The 21,307-nt window shown below is 44.2% G+C and overlaps 1 protein-coding gene and 1 pseudogene across 1 annotated transcript in view; both read right to left on the bottom strand.

The window, feature by feature from the left end:
• Window positions 1-21,307, bottom strand: part of LOC124556434 (facilitated trehalose transporter Tret1-2 homolog) — a 203,618-nt gene that overhangs the window by 117,416 nt on the left and 64,895 nt on the right. The window lies entirely within an intron of this gene.
• On the bottom strand, window positions 9,646-9,763 carry LOC124557511 (annotated as a pseudogene).

The raw sequence follows: 21,307 nt of genomic DNA on the forward strand, positions 1-21,307 counted from the left end.
CCGACGTAATGTATCTCCGCGCCTCCGTCTCCAGTCAGCATACACCGACCTTTCCCCTTCTGCCTCTAATGTGGTTGCCCCCCTTTCTGTGTCTGACACAACCTATGTGGGCACACCTACAATAGTGTTCAACTGAACCAGCCCAGTGAGACATCTGCTTCCTGGTCGGTCGACGTCAGTGCTGAGCATGGACGTTCTGCCATTGGCGGGATCGGTTTCCTCCCTGTCACAGTGAAGTGCCCTTTCATAGGGACCTAACGAGGAACTCCCCATTCTTCCTCCGTGTTTGCATCTTCCGCCCTCCTGGTGATGACAGATTTTCAAACTTTTCACATAGCCACACTCAATGTCAAAAAACTTCGCCCGCGCCGTAAACTGGCGTTACTCCATGAAATGCTGCATGCTGTGGATGCTGACATTGCCCTCCTTTAGGTGGCGCATGTTGCAATATTTTGTGCTCCCCATGGATTTGCGACTCAAGTTTTCCATGCTTCCATTGCTGGTGGATTGGTGACGATCCTCTTATATGATGGGATCGTCCCAGCACCTTAACCTTGTTGGACTCTTGGGTGCATGTCCATGATGATCGTTCGGGTTTATGCATTTCACTAGCCATTCTTCCAGTCGCCACGATCGTGTTTCTACCTCCCGCAATACTGCTGGTGGGGGGAAAGCTGCTGAAGTCCGGCGTGTTGCGTTCTCTGACCATGACACATACATCTGCACCTTCAGTCACTGCCGCCACAAGATGTGGTGCGGCCGTAGACCATGGAAACTGAACACGATCCATCTTACTTCACCCAACTGCTAGTAGCTCATCAAGACCACGCGGAAAACTTGTCGTCGACGCCTTGATGCATATCAGACTACCCTGCCAAGGTACGTTCTCTGCACAAAGCCTGCCCTCCACAAGACCTTGACTGGACACAGAACGAAGGTTGTGGCATGGCGGCGATGAACCCAGGATTCTTACTTCACCATTCTCTGGGAATATACTACAACGCCGTATTCGCCAGAGCATCAGGCTCATGGCCTTCTCTCGACATCCCCTTGAAGAAGCTATGGTCAGAGTGCACACACCGAACGGGTTAGCACAGGAGTGTCGTGTACCACCCGATAGCGTAACAGCGCCGCATCCGGATGACTTTGATTAATGTTCTTATCACTGAAGATGGGAAGTGCTTAGATACCCAACGCGATATCGGGTCTCTCTCCATGCACATTATTTTAAGCTGTACTCTGCACTATGTCACCAACCTGCAAACATTACGGCGGTCTCCTGACTCTCCTTTGACTCGGTTCCTGGGGATACAATGATGGATCTACTTGGCAACGCCATGGAGGACAAAGTCCATTATGCTATCCAGGTGGGTTCTTCCAACAAGTCGCTCGGCCTTGACGGCCTTCCAATAGAATTTTGTCAGGCATTTCGTCCCCTGCTAGCGCCGGGGTGGATCGAAATTAGTCGAGACCTTATGTCGCCTACCGTGAAGATCCCAGACAGTTTCCTCTATGGTCTCCTCATTTCCATCCACAAACTTCAGGGTACATCACTGACGTTGCTCAGCAGTGAGACGAAGATCTTTATCCACCTGTTGGCTGCACAGCTTAAACGGACGGCCTGGTACGTGGATCCCCTGATCAGATCTCTTTGGGAAGTGCCAATAACATCCGCAGTGCCCTCGGTCGCTATCGAGACCTAATTCCTCTAGCTCACGCTTATCGCGTGCTTAGTCTTTTGGCTGCTCTTATCGTGAGCCAGGAATTCAATCAGGTCGATCACGACTACCTGAAAGGGGTGCTCTGCATTATGGGATACACTGAGAATACCGCGGTCGTCGTAATACGTCTCCTTGGCATCCTGTGTGCTCTGCAATGACCGCCTCACTCCTCCCATCTTGATTCATTATTCAGTGCATCAAGGTTGCCCACTCTCTGCGCTGTTGTATGCTTTCGCCATGGAACCATTGCTCTGCGGCCTCCGTCAACGCTTGTGTGGGATGTCTCTCAGGCTATGTATTCAGCTGCACTGATTATGCAGACGATCTCGTCCTCATTGTTCGTAGCGGTACTGAGACCAGGGAGTTATTGACACGGGTTACCTCCTACGGCAACGCGTTTGGTGACTGACGTAATGTCTGCAAATTGAGTGCTGTGGTTATAGATGTGAGGCTTCCTGAGGACAGCGCTGCTCCACTGCATGTAGCTGCTACTATCTGATGCTTAGGACTCGATTTCGCAAGTGATCTGCAGCGCACTGTTGCACTCAACTACCATAGCATACTGTTGCAGCTACAAGCTGGGCTCTAAGATCGTTGTTTACGAGCCCTCGGTCTTCTGCAATGGACACAATATGTAAACATATATTTGGTATCACGTACCCCCCTTGTGACACATACACTCTCCATTCCACCGTCCACGGCCCGCCCCATGCTAGCGGTATTGAGTTCATGTGTTTGCTAGAGCTTGCAGTTCAAGATCCCTTACGAGACCCTCACCCTCCCGCGGTGCACTGGCAGTTTAGGCCTGTATCATATCCTCTATAGAGCGATACCGCTTTTCGTCACCTCTCGAATAGTGCTGTGGCGCCATTGTCCCATTTGCTTTCGAGGCTGCTGCTGGAGGCCCTTGCACCACGCTCTCTCTCAGCCCCTATCCAGCTTTTGGATGCCCCTCCTCCCTTCTTTTACTACCGCTACTTTTTCATCGAACTGAGCTATGTCCGAAGTGCGGTACTGCCAATGCGCTTTGTGTCCACGAAGGTGATCTATGGCTTTCTTCAGCAGAACACGTCACTGAATGTGGTTGAGGGGAAGCATCCCCACGCCGACTGGCGTGCCGTCTGGCGATTGGTGTGCGCACCTTATCTTGCCAACTGACGTCCAGTCTGCGTGATACCTTACTGACAATGGGCAGAAAATTCGCCAGTCACGCCTTCACAGGATTCAGCTTGCAGACACGCCATTGTGTGTGGCCAGTGATGTTCTGGACACGGACGAGGATCGCCTGGTGCGACAGATGCCGGCCTTAGTAAACCCGTACGACTCCTCATCAGATACCTCCTCACTTGTTCCTGTTTCTGAACTCAGGATACTTCCCACAAACGAAAACGAACTCCGTGAAGTGGATTTGTGGACACGCAGTTCACTACTTGTTTACTGACAGAGAAAAATGCCTTGATTTTGACACTTCCTTAATGAACATTTTGCAGTTGTCTGCAGTTCAAAATACAGACAATTGCTCTCCAATTTTATTTTTAGTGTCTCTCTTAACCCACTCCGGAGTTGGGGTGTTACTGTAATGAGGAGTTGGTCGACGCCTTTGCCATTCTTAGTACCGGTTATTCTCTCGTCATTGGAATGTTGTTCTCCGAAAAACTATGCATCGATAGTCCCAGCGAATGTGGCGACTTGCTGTTCCCACCTTTTCACTCGATGGTATTAAAAAAAAAATTTATGTGCTTTATATCTCCACTTCACGGTCCCTACTCTTTCCTTGGTTTCTGGGAGAGGGGATGGGACACGGTGGCCAGTTCTCGGGTTGCGACTCCTGCCCATCTTGTCCCCACCGCTCCTTTTGGGCGCCAGGAAGGCTCCTTAGGGGGAAAAAGGTGGTCAGCAAGGTTGATTGCCATGTGGGAGAGCAGGGTTCGATTCCCAGTACTATTCCCTTGCTAGGGTGACTGGAATGTGGTGACAAGGGAACTGCCCAATGAGACATGTCGAAACCTGCCCTGAAATTTTTTATACAGAAAGAATATGCCGAAAGAAACACAATGTCAAAAGTTTAGCTGCTAATTCACAATACAAGTATTTTTAAAAAAACGTTGAAATTTTCCAAATTCATAGCTCGCCAGATGGCTGGAGGAATGTACACCCCTGCTGTAACTGTAGCAGACGGTTCACGTGCAACAGCTGGACACATATTCTTGATTGACGGCACATTGGTTCAAAATGGCTCTGAGCACTATGGGACTCAACTGCTGAGGTCATTAGTCCCCTAGAACTTAGAACTAATTAAACCTAACTAACCTAAGGACATCACAAACATCCATGCCCGAGGCAGGATTCGAACCTGCGACCGTAGCGGTCTTGCGGTTCCAGACTGCAGCGCCTTTAACCGCACGGCCACTTCGGCCGGCTGGCACATTGGTAAACAGGTAACACTGCACAATGTGATCGTAATTGGAAAGCAAATTTCAGTTTCCGCTGATAGTTTCACTGACACAATTGTTCACAGTTAGTATTCGCTGGAATTTGTAACTCATCTAATATCCATAGTGCATAGCAATTGCCCTTGTGGTGTCGATAAGTGTTGACGCTGAAGATAAAACTGAGCTAATTTTCTTTACGTTTTTTTGGTATATTCTTGCTAGTAGCATCTGTCTTTATGCCAGTTCCAGAGTTTCACAGTAATATGGAATCCAATTAATGTTTTCAACCTTGCAAAGTTGAATTATTACGAACGTGGTATTGAATCGATATCACATACGTTTCCTGAAGTTACTTATTACTTAATTTTTAGGACATTCATTCCGATGACGTCGACATTTCTATAAAAATTGTCGAAATATTAGAAGAGACAGGAAATAACTCTGACGTTTCCGTGAATTGTGGTTCGATCAGTGGTTGTGCTAACTGAATCCAGAACAAAAGCAGAGTACCTTCCAAGCCAAACGAAAACACGTGTAGTAATAACTTTGAGGGAGAAAGAAAACAAAGGAGGGAGAAAACGTTTAAACTTAAACAGTGTGCAAAGCCGGATTCCTTTCGTGAAATTTGAGGAGGACGTGTATAAATGGAAGAAAGATTTAACGAAATACGAAATATGTGTCGAAATGAAACTCACAAAAGTGTTAAAAAAAAGCTATTCGAAAGATTTAGAACTGCTCGTGAGAGTTAATGCACTGTTACCAAGGGAGATCTACAATACTGGGTGTTCTGAACTGCGAGAGAGATGAATGTTACGTCAGTAATTACTGTGAAGTACCTGAATGCATTAATTTTCTTTTGTTAGGTGTTCCCGGTGTAAGAAAATGTTTGTTTTCATCATCCAATAGACACATCGTTCCAGGCTTCTAAACAGATTCAGGAAATTATAAAGAAAAGGAAGGCAAAAAATTACGAAGTTTACCTCAAGTAAACATGAAGAGATGCAGTTAATAGAGAAATTCATTAAACTTCCTGGCAGATTAAAACTGTGTGCCCGACCGAGACTCGAACTCAGGACCCGGTCCCGAGTTCGAGTCTCGGTCGGGCACACAGTTTTAATCTGCCAGGAAGTTTCATATCAGCGCACACTCCGCTGCAGAGTGAAAATCTCATTCTGGAGAGAAATTAGTATCTGACGTAATGGCGAAGCTTCTTGTAATCCCTTAAAAGCTGCATATAAAGCCAATCAGTCAGGTTTCTTGTAAACCGCGCTTTATCATTTCGAGCGCAAAACAAAAGACAGAGTCGTTTGTTCAGTCGGTAAATAGTATGACACATTCGTATACAATAATTCCTGTTATTCTTATCGGTGGATTACTGTTTCCGCAGCTTTGTTTCTGTCTTCAGGAACATCAAGGCAAATTAGAACCAAAAATTTTAAAAAAGGACTGTTTACTTGCAAAAAGTCCTGTAATCGACGAGACAAAAAAAAAAAAAAAAAAAAAAGAAAAAAGCACGAGAGAATAATTTCCAGTGTTACGTCCGAAACTTCTTCTTACCATTTGCAGAAAATAGTTCATTGCTTTTGTTGCACTCTTTGCCTGGGCATAACTACACTTCTGTCCGTAGGAGGACGAGGAGAGGACTGTTAATATCATTCGGATTTCACCCAGAACAAATACTGTGATTCAGTCTTCTGATAAAAAAATTTCTATGCTGTAAAGCATTTTCCTGAAAATTGTCAATAACTACAATTTGCGATAGCTCTTTGTTACTTCGGATTTATCAGCGGAACAGTGATGTTAAGCGTATCATTTCTGCTTTGTCAGTTTGCATGACCACATTTTACGAATTTGACCACGTATGCCCGGTAAGCAGCACTATGCGCAGAACAACTGCCACGACCATTTATTACTCCATTCCAGTTGTCTCTATGAAACTAGCAATTACTGTGAAGTACCTGAATGCATTTATTTTTGTTTTGTCAGGTGTTCCTGGTGCAAGAAGATGTTTGTTTTCGTCATCCAGTAGACACATCGCATTTTTGTGACGAGTGCAGGGAATAAAAAAGAAACTGTTTGATTGTTAGCAAAATATAAAAAAATATCATTAGATGTGTACTACAGGAATTGTTATAACACATTTAATGTCAACAAATTAAAGTCCCGACTGCAGAACGTCTTCTGTAATGTAATATCATACTCAGCCTTGATTTTCTTTCCTGTGCTAGTCACTTCTATAACAATTACATCAGCAACAGTTCAGCTGTCAACATGAACTGCAAGTTATTCCAAAAATTAATGTTATGAGACTTTTTGGTATGGCTTAAGTGAGTAAAATTCGCGTGTGTGTACTTTGGACTTAGTACTATGAGATCTATGCTCTCTTATTGCGGCTGTCTCTACTTATTCGCCGATTCGTGCCCTTGGCAGGAAGTGTTGTACAAACCTCTGTTATAAGCGGTTCTTAGCATTTTTTTCAATCGTTGCAGTGTTCCTTAGCAGACAAAATTTTTACAGTGCATTTCTTTTATTTCTTTTGGTGTCTTTTTCCTAGTGTAGAGTTTCAGGGTAGGTATCGACATGTCAGATTTGACCACTCCTACTTGACCTTGTAGTAGTGGTTCCAAGGTCAACGAGCGGGAGACCACTGTGCTGACCGCATGCTCCTCCACGCCGCATCCGATGACGCCGTTGGCAGAGGATTACACGGCGGTCGGCTGGGACTGACTCGCCCGTCTATGGCTTAAAACAGTTGCTGCAACTATTTATGAGGAAATCCTACACGATATTCCGAGTCACAACGTGAACCAGTCACGTCATATAATTATTTGGCAGTAACAAGACGTAGAAATAAGAAGATGAACACCTAGGTTACAGATTCAACTGTAGGTGAGGCAAGTAGCAGGCTGCCATTTAGTACAAAGGAAGGAAGATTTAAGTTTAACACCTAATCAACATCGAAGTCATCAGAGACGGAGCAGACGCTTCGTATGTTTCACTGCAGGGAAAGAAAACCGGCCGTGCCCTTTCAAAGGAACCATTCTAGCATTTGCCTGGAGACGTTTAGGGAAATCACGGAAAATCTAGATCTGATCGGATGATGCTGTAGTAAACAGAGAAGTTGCAGCATTGGAAAATTGTAGCGAAATGCAGGAAGATCTGCAGCGGATAGGCACTTGGTGCAGGGAGTGGCAACTGACCCTTAACATAGACAAACGTAATGTATTGCGAATACATAAAAGAAGGATCCTTTATTGTATGATTATATGATAGCGGAACAAACACTGGTAGCAGTTACTTCTGTAAAATATCTGGGAGTATGCGTGCGGAACGATTTGAAATGGAATTATCATATAAAATTAATTGTTGGTAAGACGGATACCAGGTTGGGATTCATTGGGAGAGTCCTTAGAAAATGTAGTCCATCAACAAAGGAGGTGGCTTCCAAAACACTCGTTCGACCTATACTTGAGTATTGCTGATCAGTGGGGGATCCGTACCAGATCGGGTTGACGGAGGAGATAGAGAAGATCCAAAGAAGAGCGGCGCGTTTCGTCACAGGGTTATTTGGTAACCGTGATAGCGTTACGGAGATGTTTAGCAAACTCAAGTGGCAGACTCTGCAAGAGAGGCGCTCTGCATCGCGGTGTAGCTTGCTGCCCAGGTTTCGAGAGGGTGCGTTTCTGGATGAGGTGTCGAATATATTGCTTCCCCCTACTTATACCTCCAGAGGAGAGCACGGATGTAAAATTAGAGAGATTCGACAGCGCACGGAGGCTTTCCAGCAGTCGTTCTTCCCGCGAACCATACGCGACTGGAACAGGAAAGGGAGGTAATGACAGTGGCACGTAAAGTGCCGTCCGCCACACACCGTTGGGTGGCTTGCGGAGTATAAATGTAGATGTAGATGGCCGAATGCCGATTTTGATCAGAGTCCCCCCGAATGCCAATCCAATGTACGAATAACTGCGCTACTGGGTTCGGCACCATGTAGTACATAAAAACGACACGAAAAATTACAATGGGAGATTTTGAGTGAAAAAGAGGTTAAAATGTATTTAAGTTTTTTGGAAAGAAGCGAACAGCTGAAAAAAGAACGTAATCCTTCCGAGGGAAAACTCGGAGGGTGGTTAAGCTATGCGTAGATGCAGCCATTGTAAATAGGGGCACGGTGAAATGCGTTAACACAGAATGTATAACAGTCTATCTCTTACAAACAACAATGGGTGGACAAACAGTCAGATGAAGAAGATATCAATTAATAGATGAAAGTAATATAAATTTATGATACTTAGTAACGAAATGGACAGCAGGAACGAGAATAAATTGGAGAAAGGTGAATGAATTTTCAGTACGAGAACAGCTTACTGGGCCTGTATCTAACACCAGATAAACCTGTTTATGACGTAACGAACGACTTACTGTATTTTCGCGTGAAGAATGACAGATGGAACTATAGGTCGAACCTGAATTAGTCTGAAATATTAATGGTTTCTAAGTTTATGAAAATGAGAAGTTAAATTTGACACAGCCTAAGCGTAGGCAGATATTCTTAATAAAAGCCATTCACAAAGAAAACGTTTAGTAAAAACATGCTTCGGTTCGGAAAAAATGTGTCTTAGGCAGCGACTATGCAGCCAGATGTCCTGCAGCAGTGGCACGCGACGAATTGTTGGGCCACTGTTACATTTGCAGTAGCTACCCTCTGCATGGCCAAACACGTGACAACAACTTTTGAAGCTGGTATATTTAATGCCCTACGGTGTTGAAGTCATATCTTTGTAATTGCCCGTTGAAAAAAAAAAAAAAAAACAAATACTAAGGAACTTCACTTAACAGAATAATATGCTCCCTCAAAATTTTGTAGGATATTAATCTGCATCAGAAAGTGTGATATACATAAGATTAATCATAACACCTGAAATCGTCATGCGAGGTAGACACAGTGATGTCTATTATTCACTGTAAATTTTAATGGTCTTGATCGCATTATAATGTAATAACATTTAAATGATAACTGGTTTCGGTTGACTAGCAGCTTTCTCATATACTGCTTATACTATACATGCTACCCAAATGCAGTGTTAACTATTACAAGATCGTTGCTAAGCGTAACTTGCCAGTATACAAAGGCTGGTCAGAGCATGACTGGTAGGAGACTGGTTTCATAAGTCAACAGTCATGCTCTGACTTGCCTTTGGTTATCGATAAATTAAGATTAATAACGATGTTGAGATGGTCAACACTGTATTATTTAGGCACCAGCTATAAACTAAATTCCACCCGAACAGGTCATGAAGGCCCAACGGTACCGACCGGCCACCTTGTCATCCTTAGCCCACAGGCGTCACTGGATGCGCATATGGCGGGGCACGTGGTCAGTACACCGCTCTCGCGGCCGTATGTCAGTTTACGAGATCGGAGCCGCTACTTCCCAATCAAGCAGCTCCTCAGTTTGCCTCACAAGGGCTAAGAGCTGAGTGCACCCCGCTTGCCAACAGCACTCGGTAGGCCGGATGGTCACCCATCCAAGTGCTAGCCCAGTCCGACAGCGCTTAACTTCGGTGATCTGATGGAAACCGGTGTTACCATTGCGGCAAGGCCGTAGATACCAACTATACTTTACACAAAATCAGAGGATGGATTCTAGTCTGCCGGTCTCGTTATTATATTAATTAGAGTCAAGACCTTTAAAAATTTTAATACATGAAATTAAGTTGAAAACGTGTTCAACAGATTAATCCTATACTCATGATCCGCAAGTTTTGGTGATGTAAGAGCAAAACATGAACATTTGGTTTTAAAATTCCGTCAACGACAAAATAATTAGAGACAGCGTACAAATTACCATTGAATATCCTGAACTATACAACAGTGCAAGAATATCGACCAAGATTGATCTTGTATTTTAATCTGATTACTAAATATTTGCACTGAAAAGCCAAAGAAACTGGCACAGCTGCCTAATATCGTGTAGGGCCCCTGCGAGCACGCAAAAAGTGCCGCAACTGGACGTGGTATGGACTCGACTAATGTCTCAAGTACGCTGGAGGGAACTGACACCATGAATCCTGCAGGGCTGTCCATAAATTTGTGAGAGTACATCCCAGATATGCTCAATAATGTTCATGTCCGGGTAATTTTGTGGCCAGCGGAAGTGTTTACACTCAGAAGAGTGTTCCTGGAGCCGCTCTCTAGCAATTCTGGATGTGTGGGGTGTTGCACTGTCCTGCTGGAATTGCCCAAGTCCGTCGGGATGCACAATGGACATGAATGGATGCAGGTGATCACACAGGATGCTTACGTATGTGTCACCTGTCCTAGTCGTATTTAGACGTATCGCGGTTCCCACATCACTCCAACTGCACACGCCCGACACCATTACAGAGGCTCCACCAGCTTAAACAGTCTCCTGCCGACATGCAGAGTCCACGGATTCATGAGGTTGTCTCCATACCCGTACTCGTCCATTGGCTCCATACAATTTAAAACGAGACTCGTCCGACCAGACAACATGTTTCCAGTCATCAACAGTCCAATGTCGGTGTTGACGGGCCCAGGCGAGGCGTAAAGCTCCGTGTCGTGCAGTCATCAAGGGTACGCGAGTGGGTCTTCGGCTCCAAAAGCCGATATCGATGATGTTTCGTTGAATGGTTCGCGATCTGACATTTGTTGATGGCCCAGCATTGAAATCTGCAGCTATTTGCTGAAGCGTTGCACTTCCGTGACATTTAATGATTCTCTTCAGTCGTCGTTGGTCCCGTTCTTGCAGGATCTTTTCCCGGCCGCATCGATGTCGGAGGTTTGATATTTTACCGGATTTCTGATATTCACGGTACACTCGTGAAATGGTCGTACGGGAAAAAATCCCCACTTCATCGCTACCTGTTGTGTGCCATCACTCGTGCGCCAACTATAACACCACGTTCAAACTCACTTAAATCTTGATAACCTACCGTTCTAGCAGCAGTAACCGAGCGAACTGCGCCAGGCACTTGTTGTCTTATATAGGCGTTGCCGACCGCAGCGCAGTATTCTGCCCGTTTACATATCTCTGTATTTGAATATGCATGCCTATCCCAGTTTCTTTGGCGCTTCAGTGTGTTTGGACGACAGTGAATCTCCATGTTACTGATGAGACAGTGACAATGACGATGGAAATCTTTAAAAATCGGCTAGTGACGATCAAGGCAGAAGCACGCGAATATAAAAGATAAATATACCAACTAGGCTTTTAAAGCTATAAATTTTGTCATTCCTACGGAAATTGTAAATATCTACAGGCAATAAAGCAAAAATGGTGAGAAAGTTATATGCTGTATGCATGCATTTTGAACCACAAGTACGTCAAGCTGTTTAATTTATTATGCGTGAAAATTTCCCCTTATGTATAGTTTCTCATTGAATATGTGTTGATGAGTCATACTGCCAAAAGTAGTATACTCTCTTTTTATGTTAAAATTGTCACGGTCGATATAAGTTTATCTTTTTCACTAGAGCCGACATATTCGTCACGAGAGAATCAGCAACTGTATAGATATTTAAAGCGATTTTAAAATATCGTTTATTTACAGCGCCAGTTGCACATATTTATACTGTATGAGATCGAAACTAGCCACTCTGTATAAAAATGTGCAACTGGAACTGAAAATAAATGATATTTATCTGTTGTTCTCCCACAGAGCAAGGTCTGATATTAACGGGATCAAACGTCAGTATCATATCTATGTCAATTTTGACAGCCTTCCCCACTCTCATAAGAATGGTGATTACTGGGTCCGTTCACTATTTACTGTCCTAGTATTAGAACATTTTAACGACAAAGGAGACGAATTTTTCCCCGCTGTGCTAATATGAAATGAAAAGAATAACTATATCCAGATATTTAGATGTCTTTCTTCAGATGAAATGAAAAGAATAACTATATCCAAATATTTAGATGTCTTTCTTCAGCATCCATATAAATTGTGCAAGAATGTACTGCACCATCCTCATGACTTCTAAAGTTTGTGGTTTTTGATCGCAAACCTCTGTCTCAAAGCTCTTCTGATTACAGGAAATCGCCACCTGTGTAATGGAAGTACAAGTAACTCTGCATTCTGAATCTAGTTCAGTAGAGTGTGCTGTACCTCCAGTCGTAAACGGGAAATCCAGTTAGTGCACAGTATTTCCAATCCCCTTCTTATTCTTCTTCTGGTTCTGTTGCCTTTTCCTATTTTCTCCACGGGGTGGGCATTGCTATTTGAGTTCGGGCAATGATAGTGACAGTCAGATCCTACGAGAGAGGGATGGGAAAGGGGAGGGGGGGGGGGGTGGCAAAATCCTCAGCGGCCAAGCCTCGTGGGGAGCCCACGTCTTTCAACGGTTGGGATCTCCCAAGGTGCTCAGTTGAAAAATATCAATCACCAATTGCAAAATAAATTTTGTTTCATACTTGGTTCTAGAACACGTTCAGAGACGGTACCATTCATCAGTCATGGCTCAAAATGGGCGTTTTGCCAAGTCAGCAAGATTATAGTTCCACCTCCACCAACATAAGGTTGCATGTGGCAGCTTACTTTTAAACAAATAAAATAATGTTTGCACCGAGAGCCGCGGACAGACAACGTTCTTACTTCAATAATGCTGTACCGCTTCGAGGGTCATGTGGCTGCTGCTCTAAATTGTTATTAAACGAGAACTGCTTGCTTTGTTTTTGATAATCCAATGTTTGAAACCAATGGAAATGTTATCAATTAAAGCTTTTTATTTAGAAACTGCGATCTTTAGTAGCACTGACACGGGGAGTTGAATTGTTGCTGTTTTCTTTCCCCGTTTGGTGGTTATTAGTTCTTATTTTTAAAATCAGTTGCAATTGGGACCAATAGACAACCGAAAAACTGGTTAATAAGGTTAAAAAACCAGTTGCTTCTTCCCATTCCTATACCTCAGTTCTCTTCGCAGGTAGCATCTGCCAATGCCGAAGTAAAGAATTACTGTAACGAAGCCGTTTCTGGGATTCCCCTTGCTGTTCCTAAGGATCACTGTCGTCGCGCATACCTGTTACAAGTCAGCTGCATACAGAGCGGGGGAACTACCGAAGAGTAGTTACATTCCAAGACCTACGGTTCCATACATAGCGATACCGAGAGCTGACCGCAGTGCGCTTCCACTTCGTCTCGTCTGTAACACAGACAAGTGATTAATTTAAATACTTTTGACAGCTATGGGCTGTGTTTGCGAGAGTGCAAACTTGATATAAGTGATATTAACACTATAGACTCTAAACACAAGTCGGGGGCAATGGAAGAAAAGAAGAAAGAGAAAGTAGAGAAAGGGGAAAAGGCCGGACAAGTTTATTCAGCCCCGGATTTGTTTCTACCCCAATGCGCAGTGATAAAGAAAACGATAAATCTAGTCACCTGATGCTGAAGCCGCAGCAGAGGAAAACGGCAAAGATAAATTTCTTACGTGACTGTGAAACAATTACTGTTTATTAATTTGTCAGTTCGTATAAATTTATCTCCTCGAGTGCACCGCCGTATATAACTTCCATTTATGGCCATACGGATAAATAGTATGATATCTTTACAGTGTCCAATGGCAGTGCAGGAAACAGAAGTCATTCAACTGATTTTTAAGCTTTCTTTGAATTTAATGAGAATTGTGCTGAAGTTGAACAGCTGAAAAATGGTAAAGATAATAACTTTTTACAATCTGTCAGCTAAAATTTTGCCGCTGCCTCTGATACGGCATTTATCGGTAGATATCGTCGTTGAAACAACTGGCAATGTATCTAAACTAGCAGTGGGTGGCACTGTATTATTACCAGTGTATTGGTTCATCATATTGTGACTGGCGGTGAGTGGCCGAGGATGAGGAGCTATAATGCGCTTTCACGGAACGTTTTTAATTCGACGCGCCATTTCTGCCACTGCAAATTATCGATATGACACACCAAGTCCCCACTACTGCGAGCAATGTCTCCCCCACCACTTGCTATGATGGAAACGGGGCACGGAAGTAACAAGATTTCGCGAATGCACGTAGAAGTGACATTCTTGTTCGTGTGTTATGCTTGGTAACATACGAAATGAAATAAACTTAGAGCCGCAACTCCAGGTCAAACAATTAGCAGTTCACTACGTAGTGGCTACTGCAGTGCTACAAAGTGTTAGATCGTACTGACTGGCAGCAGTGGTGAAACTGCTACAGTTATTGCATCTAAACGGAAAAAAAACGCTGGACAAAAAATGTCAGGTGCTGTATTTTGCGTCATATCTCATATTCTGAAGTAGAAACGACTCCATGAAAACGATCTTCCCCACCTTAAGTGCTCTCTGATCTTGCCAGCTAATGCGAACGCAGCTATTCGATGTAAAAAATCTTGTTGGCTAATAACCGCAGATCTTTCACATTCGACAATCTGAGAACGACATTGCAATTCAGCCCAGACTAAGATGAATTAAAAACGTTACTTGTAGTATTGAAGGCCCTTAGTGTTTCCATTTTATGTTCCTGTTTAAGGTATTAATGTAATCTTCAAACTTTTTAATATAAGATAATTTTATTCATTTTACAATGCATTTTTGTAAGATTTAGATCATTCATTAAAGTCACTTCTAGCGGTTTAAGTATATTTTAAACTATATTACAACGTCAACATCGGGGCTCTAGTTATAAGTGTTCTCATAAGGGTTTTGATGTTGGGACTTTCAGTAATTTATATTATACAGCTAAGGAAAGGGGTGAGATAGTAAAATATGGCCCACCTAACCATCCAAACCATTTTCCAGCAGTCGTTAATTCATCTACATCTACATCTACATCCATACTCCGCAAGCCACCTGACGGTGTGTGGCGGAGGGTACCCTGAGTACCTCTATCGGTTCTCCCTTCTATTCCAGTCTCGTATTGTTCGTGGAAAGAGGGATTTTCGGTATGCTTCTGTGTGGGCTCTAATCTCTCTGATTTTATCCTCATGGTCTCTTCGGGAGATATACGTAGGAGGGAGCAATATACTGCTTGACTCTTCGGTGAAGGTATGTTCTCGAAACTTTAACAAAAGCCCGTACCGAGCTACTGAGCGTCTCTCCTGCAGAGTCTTCGCGATTACTAAATGATCCTGTAACGAAGCGCGCTGCTCTCCGTTGGATCTTCTCTATCTCTTCTATCAACCCTATTTGGTACGGATCCCACACTGCTGGACACATATTCTTGATTGACGGCACATTGGTTCAAAATGGCTCTGAGCACTATGCGACTCAACTGCTGAGGTCATCAGTCGCCTAGAACTTAGAACTAATTAAACCTAACTAACCTAAGGACAGCACACAACACCCAGCCATCACGAGGCAGAGAAAATCCTTGACCCCGCCGGGAATCGAACCCGGGAACCCGGGCGTGGGAAGCGCTGCAGATCCTCCTGCATTTCAGTACAATTTTCCATTGTTACAAACTCTCTATACACCACAGCATCATCTGCAAAAAGCCTCAGTGAATTTCCGATGTCTTCCACCGGGTCATTTATGTATATTGTGAATAGCAACGGTCCTATGACACTCCCCTGCGGCACACCTGAAATCACTCTTACTTCGGAAGACTTCTCTGCATTGAGAATGACATGCTGCGTTCTGTTATCTAGGAACTCCTCAATCCAATCACACAATTGGTCTGATAGTCCATATGCTCTTACTTTGTTCATTAAACGACTGTGGGGAACTGTATCGAACGCCTTGCGGAAGTCAAGAAACACGGCATCTACCTGTGAACCCGTGTCTATGGCCCTCTGAGTCTCGTGGACGAATAGCGCGAGCTGGGTTTCACACGACTGTCTTTTTCGAAACCCATGCTGATTCCTACAGAGTAGATTTCTAGTCTCCAGAAAAGTCATTATACTCGAACATAATACGTGTTCCAAATTTCTACAACTGATCGACGTTAGAGATAGAGGTCTATAGTTCTGCACATCTGTTCGACGTCCCTTCTTGAAAACGGGGATGAGCTGTGCCCTTTTCCAATCCTTTGGAACGCTACGCTCTTCTAGAGACCTACGGTACACCGCTGCAAGAAGGGGGCAAGGTCCTTCGCGTACTCTGTGTAAAATCGAACTGGTATCCCATCAGGTCCAGCGGCCTTTCCTCTTTTTAGCGATTTTAATTGTTTCTCTATCGTCTATTTCGATATCTACCATTTTGTCATCTGTGCGACAATCTAGGGAAGGAAGTACAGTGCAGTCTTCCTCTGTGTTACAGCTTTGGAAAAAGACATTTAGTATTTTGGCCTTCAGTCTGTCATCCTCTGTTTCAGTACCATTTTGGTCACAGAGTGTCTGGACATTTTGTTTTGATCCACCTACCGCTTTGACATAAGACCAAAATTTCTTAGGATTTTCTGCCAAGTCAGTACATACAACTTTACTTTCGAATTCATTGAACGCCTCTCGCATAGCCCTCCTCACACTACATTTCCCTTCGCGTAATTTTTGTTTGTCTGCAAGGCTTTGGCTATGTTTATGTTTGCTGTTAAGTTCCCTTTGCTTCCGCAGTAGCCCGCATCTCGTGGTCGTGCGGTAGCGTTCTCGCTTCCCACACCCGGGTTCCCGGGTTCGATTCCCGGCGGGGTCAGGGATTTTCTCTGCCTCGTGATGGCTGGGTGTTGTGTGACGTCCTTAGGTTAGTTAGGTTTAAGTAGTTCTTATTTCTAGGGGATTGATGACCATAGATGTTGAGCCCCATAGTGTTCAGAGCCATTTGAACCATTTGCTTCCGCAGCAGTTTTCTAACTCGGTTGTTGTACCACGGTGGCTCTTTTCCATCTCTTACGACCTTGCTTGGCACATACTCATCTAACGCATATTGTACGATGGTTTTGAACTTCGCCCACTGATCCTCCACACTATCTGTACTTGAGACAAAACTTTTGTGTTGAGCCGTCAGGTACTCTACATCTACATCTACATTTATACTCCGCAAGCCACCCAACGGTATGTGGCGGAGGGCACTTTACGTGCCACTGTCATTACCTACCTTTCCTGTTCCAGTCGCGTATGGTTCGCGGGAAGAACGACTGTCTGAAAGCCTCCGTGCGCGCTCTAATCTCTCTAATTTTACATTCGTGATCTCCTCGGGAGGTATAAGTAGGGGGAAGCAAATTATTCGATACCTCATCCAGAAACGCACCCTCTCGAAACCTGGACAGCAGGCTACACCGCGATGCAGAGCGCCTCTCTTGCAGAGTCTGCCACTTGAGTTTGTTAAACATCTCCGTAACGCTATCACGGTTACCAAATAACCCTGTGACGAAACGCGCCACTCTTCTTTGGATCTTCTCTATCTCCTCCGTCAACCCGATCTGGTACGGATCCCACACTGATGAGCAATACTCAAGTATAGGTCGAACGAGTGTTTTGTAAGCCACCTCCTTTGTTGATGGACTACATTTTCTAAGGACTCTCCCAATGAATCTCAACCTGGTACCCGCCTTACCAACAATTAATTTTATATGATCATTCCACTTCAAATCGTTCCACACGCATACTCCCAGATATTTTACAGAAGTAACTGCTACCAGTGTTTGTTCCGCTATCATATAATCATACAATAAAGGATCCTTCTTTCTATGTATTCGCAATACATTACATTTGTCTATGTTAAGGGTCAGTTGCCACTCCCTGCACCAAGTGCCTATCCGCTGCAGATCTTCCTGCATTTCGCTACAATTTTCTAATGCTGCAACTTCTCTGTATACTACAGCATCATCCGCGAAAAGCCGCATGGGACTTCCGACACTATCTACTAGGTCTGTAATCTGTTTTTTGTCACGTTTGCTAAACAGAAAAATCTTCCTACCTTTTTTAATATTTCTATTTACGGCTGAAATCATCGATGCCGTAACCGCTTTATGATCGCTGATTCCCTGTTCTTAGTTAACTGTTTCAAATAGTTCGGGTCTGTTTGTCGCCAGAAGGTCTAATATGTTATCACCACGAGTCGGTTCTCTGTTTAACTGCTCAAGGTAGTTTTCAGATAAAGCACTTAAAAAAATTTCACTGGATTCTTTGTCCTTGCCACCCGTTATGAACGTTTGAGTCTCACAGTCTATATCCGGCAAATTAAAATCTCCACCCAGAACTATAACATGGTGGGGAAATCCACTCGAAATATTTTCCAAATTATCCTTCAGGTGCTCAGCCACAACAGCTGTTGAGCCAGGGGGCCTATAGAGACATCCAATTACCATGTCTGAGCCTGCTTTAACCGTGACCTGCACCCAAATCATTTCACATTTCGGATCTCCGTCAATTTCCTTCGATACTATTGCACTTCTTATCGTTATAAACACGCCTCCCCCTTCACTGTCCAGCCTGTCACTGCGGTATACATTCCAATCTGAGTTTAGGATTTCATTACTGTTTACGTCTGGTTTCAGCCAACTTTCTGTCCCTAGTACTATATGGGCGTTGTGGCCGTTTATTAATGAGAGCAGTTCTGGGACCTTTCTATAGACGCTCCTGCAGTTTACTATTAGCACATTAATATTGTTATTCCCTGTTGCATTTTGCCTACTCCTACCTTGCCGCGTCTCAGGAGGCGTCTTGTCGGGCCTAGGGAGGGAATTCTCTAACCTAAAAAAAAAAACCATGTGCACTCCACACGTACTCCGCTACCCTTGTAGCCGCTTCCGGCGTGCGGCGTGTAGTGCACGCCTGACCTATTCAGGGGGACCCTACATTTCTCCACCCGATAGCGGAGGTCGAGAAATTTGCACCCCAGATCTCCGCAGAATCGTCTGAGCCTCTGGTTTATGCCTTCCACTCAGCTCCAAACCAGAGGACCGCGAACGGTTCTGGGAACGATACTACAAATAGTTAGCTCTGATTCCACCCCGCGAGCGAGGCTTTCCGCCTTCACCAATTCCGCCAACCGCCTGTACGAACTGAGGATGACCTCTGAACCCAGACGGCAGGAGTCCTTGGTGCCGACATGAGCAACAATTTGCAGTCGGGTGCACCCAGTACTCTCTATCGCCACCGTTAGGGCCTCCTCCACATCTCGGATGAGACCCCCCGGCAAGCAGACAGAGTGAACACTGCCCTTCTTCCCCGACCTTTCCGCTATTTCCCTAAGAGGCTCCATCACCCGCCTAACGTTGGAGCTCCCAATAACTAATAAACCCCTCCCCCCGTGTGCCTGCTCGGACCTTTCTGAAGGAGCAGCCACATGTCCACTCACAGGCAGAGTGGGCGATGCCACACGGCCAGCCTCCACATTTACCCTCCGCCTCGTGCGCCGCGAACGCCGCTGAACCCGCCACTCCCCTTGGGGAGAGGGTGGCTCAACCGCGCCCGGTACCCGCGAAGATGTCTCGACAGCAGGGACAGTGGGTGAAGCATGTAACACCTGGGGTGTACCTTGCGACGCACCAGACTCCCCACTGCCGCTACACTCCGAGGCAGCAGCCTGAAGACGGCTGACCGCGGCCATCAACACGTTCAGCTGTTCGCGAACGGTGGCCAGCTCCTCCTGCTTCCATGCACAGCAGTCACACATCCTATCCATCCTAAGGAATCAATTTACTGAAGAGAGTTAATCAACTTTTAACTAGACTGCCAATTCACTAAAGGCGGCTGATTATTGACTAAACTGCGATTGCTAGCCACTTCTTGTAGAAAACAATGAAAATAGCACTACCTGTCTCTGGACTGTATTGAAAACAAACACTAGCACTACCGGCACTATGGTTGACTAAAGGGACTCTTTCTGACTGTATTCAAAACAAACACGAAATCTATGGAACACTATTAATAGCACTCGACAATTAAAGCTTCCTAAAAGCAAAAACACACGGAAGAAGAAGTGACAAGTAAGTAAAATACAGTTAATACTTAAATTAAGGTAGCTCGCTGCACAGCAGACGTGAAGCAGACGGCGGTTAGGACCTGTGTATTTCCTACATCTCATTTTCAATATAAACTTCTGAACAATGACTATGTGGGCCATAACTCGTTAGTTTGGAGTGAAAATCAAGAAAAAAATGGTTCAAATGGCTCTGAGCACTATGGGACTTAACTTCTGAGGTCATCAGTCCCCTAGAACTTAGAACTACTTAAACCTAACTAACCTAAGGACATCACACACATCCATGCCTGAGGCAGGATTCGAACCTCCGACCGTAGCGGTCGGGCGGAAAATCAGGAAACATTGTTTTGTTTTCCTTGTCATCTTCTTTCTAGTCACGCTGAGACAGTTCACTCATACTTCTCTTCAAAATTATAAAATTTATGTTAATTAACCTGGAAAAAATATACGATAGGACCTCAAAACACCTACCTAGCAATCTTTACAAAGAATTTTGCTTGAAATGGCAAAACTTCGAGATTCATTTAAAACGCTCTGGTACTATATTCAAAAGAATCGAGAAACAGATTGAAAATGAAGCCTCTTATACTAAGAGGATTACTTGATGTGACATTATTTCTTGATCAAAGAAGTTTGGCTTTATAGAGTCATCTCAGAAAATTGGAGAGCTAAATAATGGAAATATCCTAGGGATATTAGAGCTCTTGAGTCACTTTGATCCAGTTTTTGCAAAACGTAGAAGCAAGGTCACAGAGGGACAAGAAGCTGGAAAGCGTTTACAAGTGCATTATCTTTCTAGTGATATTCGGAATGAGTTTATTTGTAGTCGTGCCCATCCTGCTGGGGGTGTTATCTACGAACAGAAGGAGAATTCGAAGTATCATTCAGTTTTTGTTGATGCAATTCCTATTGAAATCATGTTGAAAAGACAACATTCATCCTGCATTATATTTACTTCAACAGGCATTTGATAAACATGAAATAAATGAACGGCTTTTGAAATTCGTAGATCACAATCAGAAAACAGGAGTTACTCTGCACATTTAATTCGATTAACAGTTGTGAAATACTCGGTTGCTATCAGTAAGTGACGTCGACAAGGTTATGATAGAGGACGTAATGTGACTGGGACTTACAAAGGAGCTCACACACATTTTCTTCTAATGTGGAGTTCATGGCAGCTGAGAGCTGTAATGAAGCTGATACTATTTTCGGAATGATTGAACAGCTGTTCAGCTGCAGCCTACAACGATGGCAAATTCTGAGACAGTGTGTTGGAAGTTCTTTATATTCCATATCTGACACCCATTGGAGT

Source organism: Schistocerca americana, chromosome X (genome assembly GCF_021461395.2).
Source record: "Schistocerca americana isolate TAMUIC-IGC-003095 chromosome X, iqSchAmer2.1, whole genome shotgun sequence".
Lineage (NCBI taxonomy): Eukaryota > Metazoa > Arthropoda > Insecta > Orthoptera > Acrididae > Schistocerca > Schistocerca americana.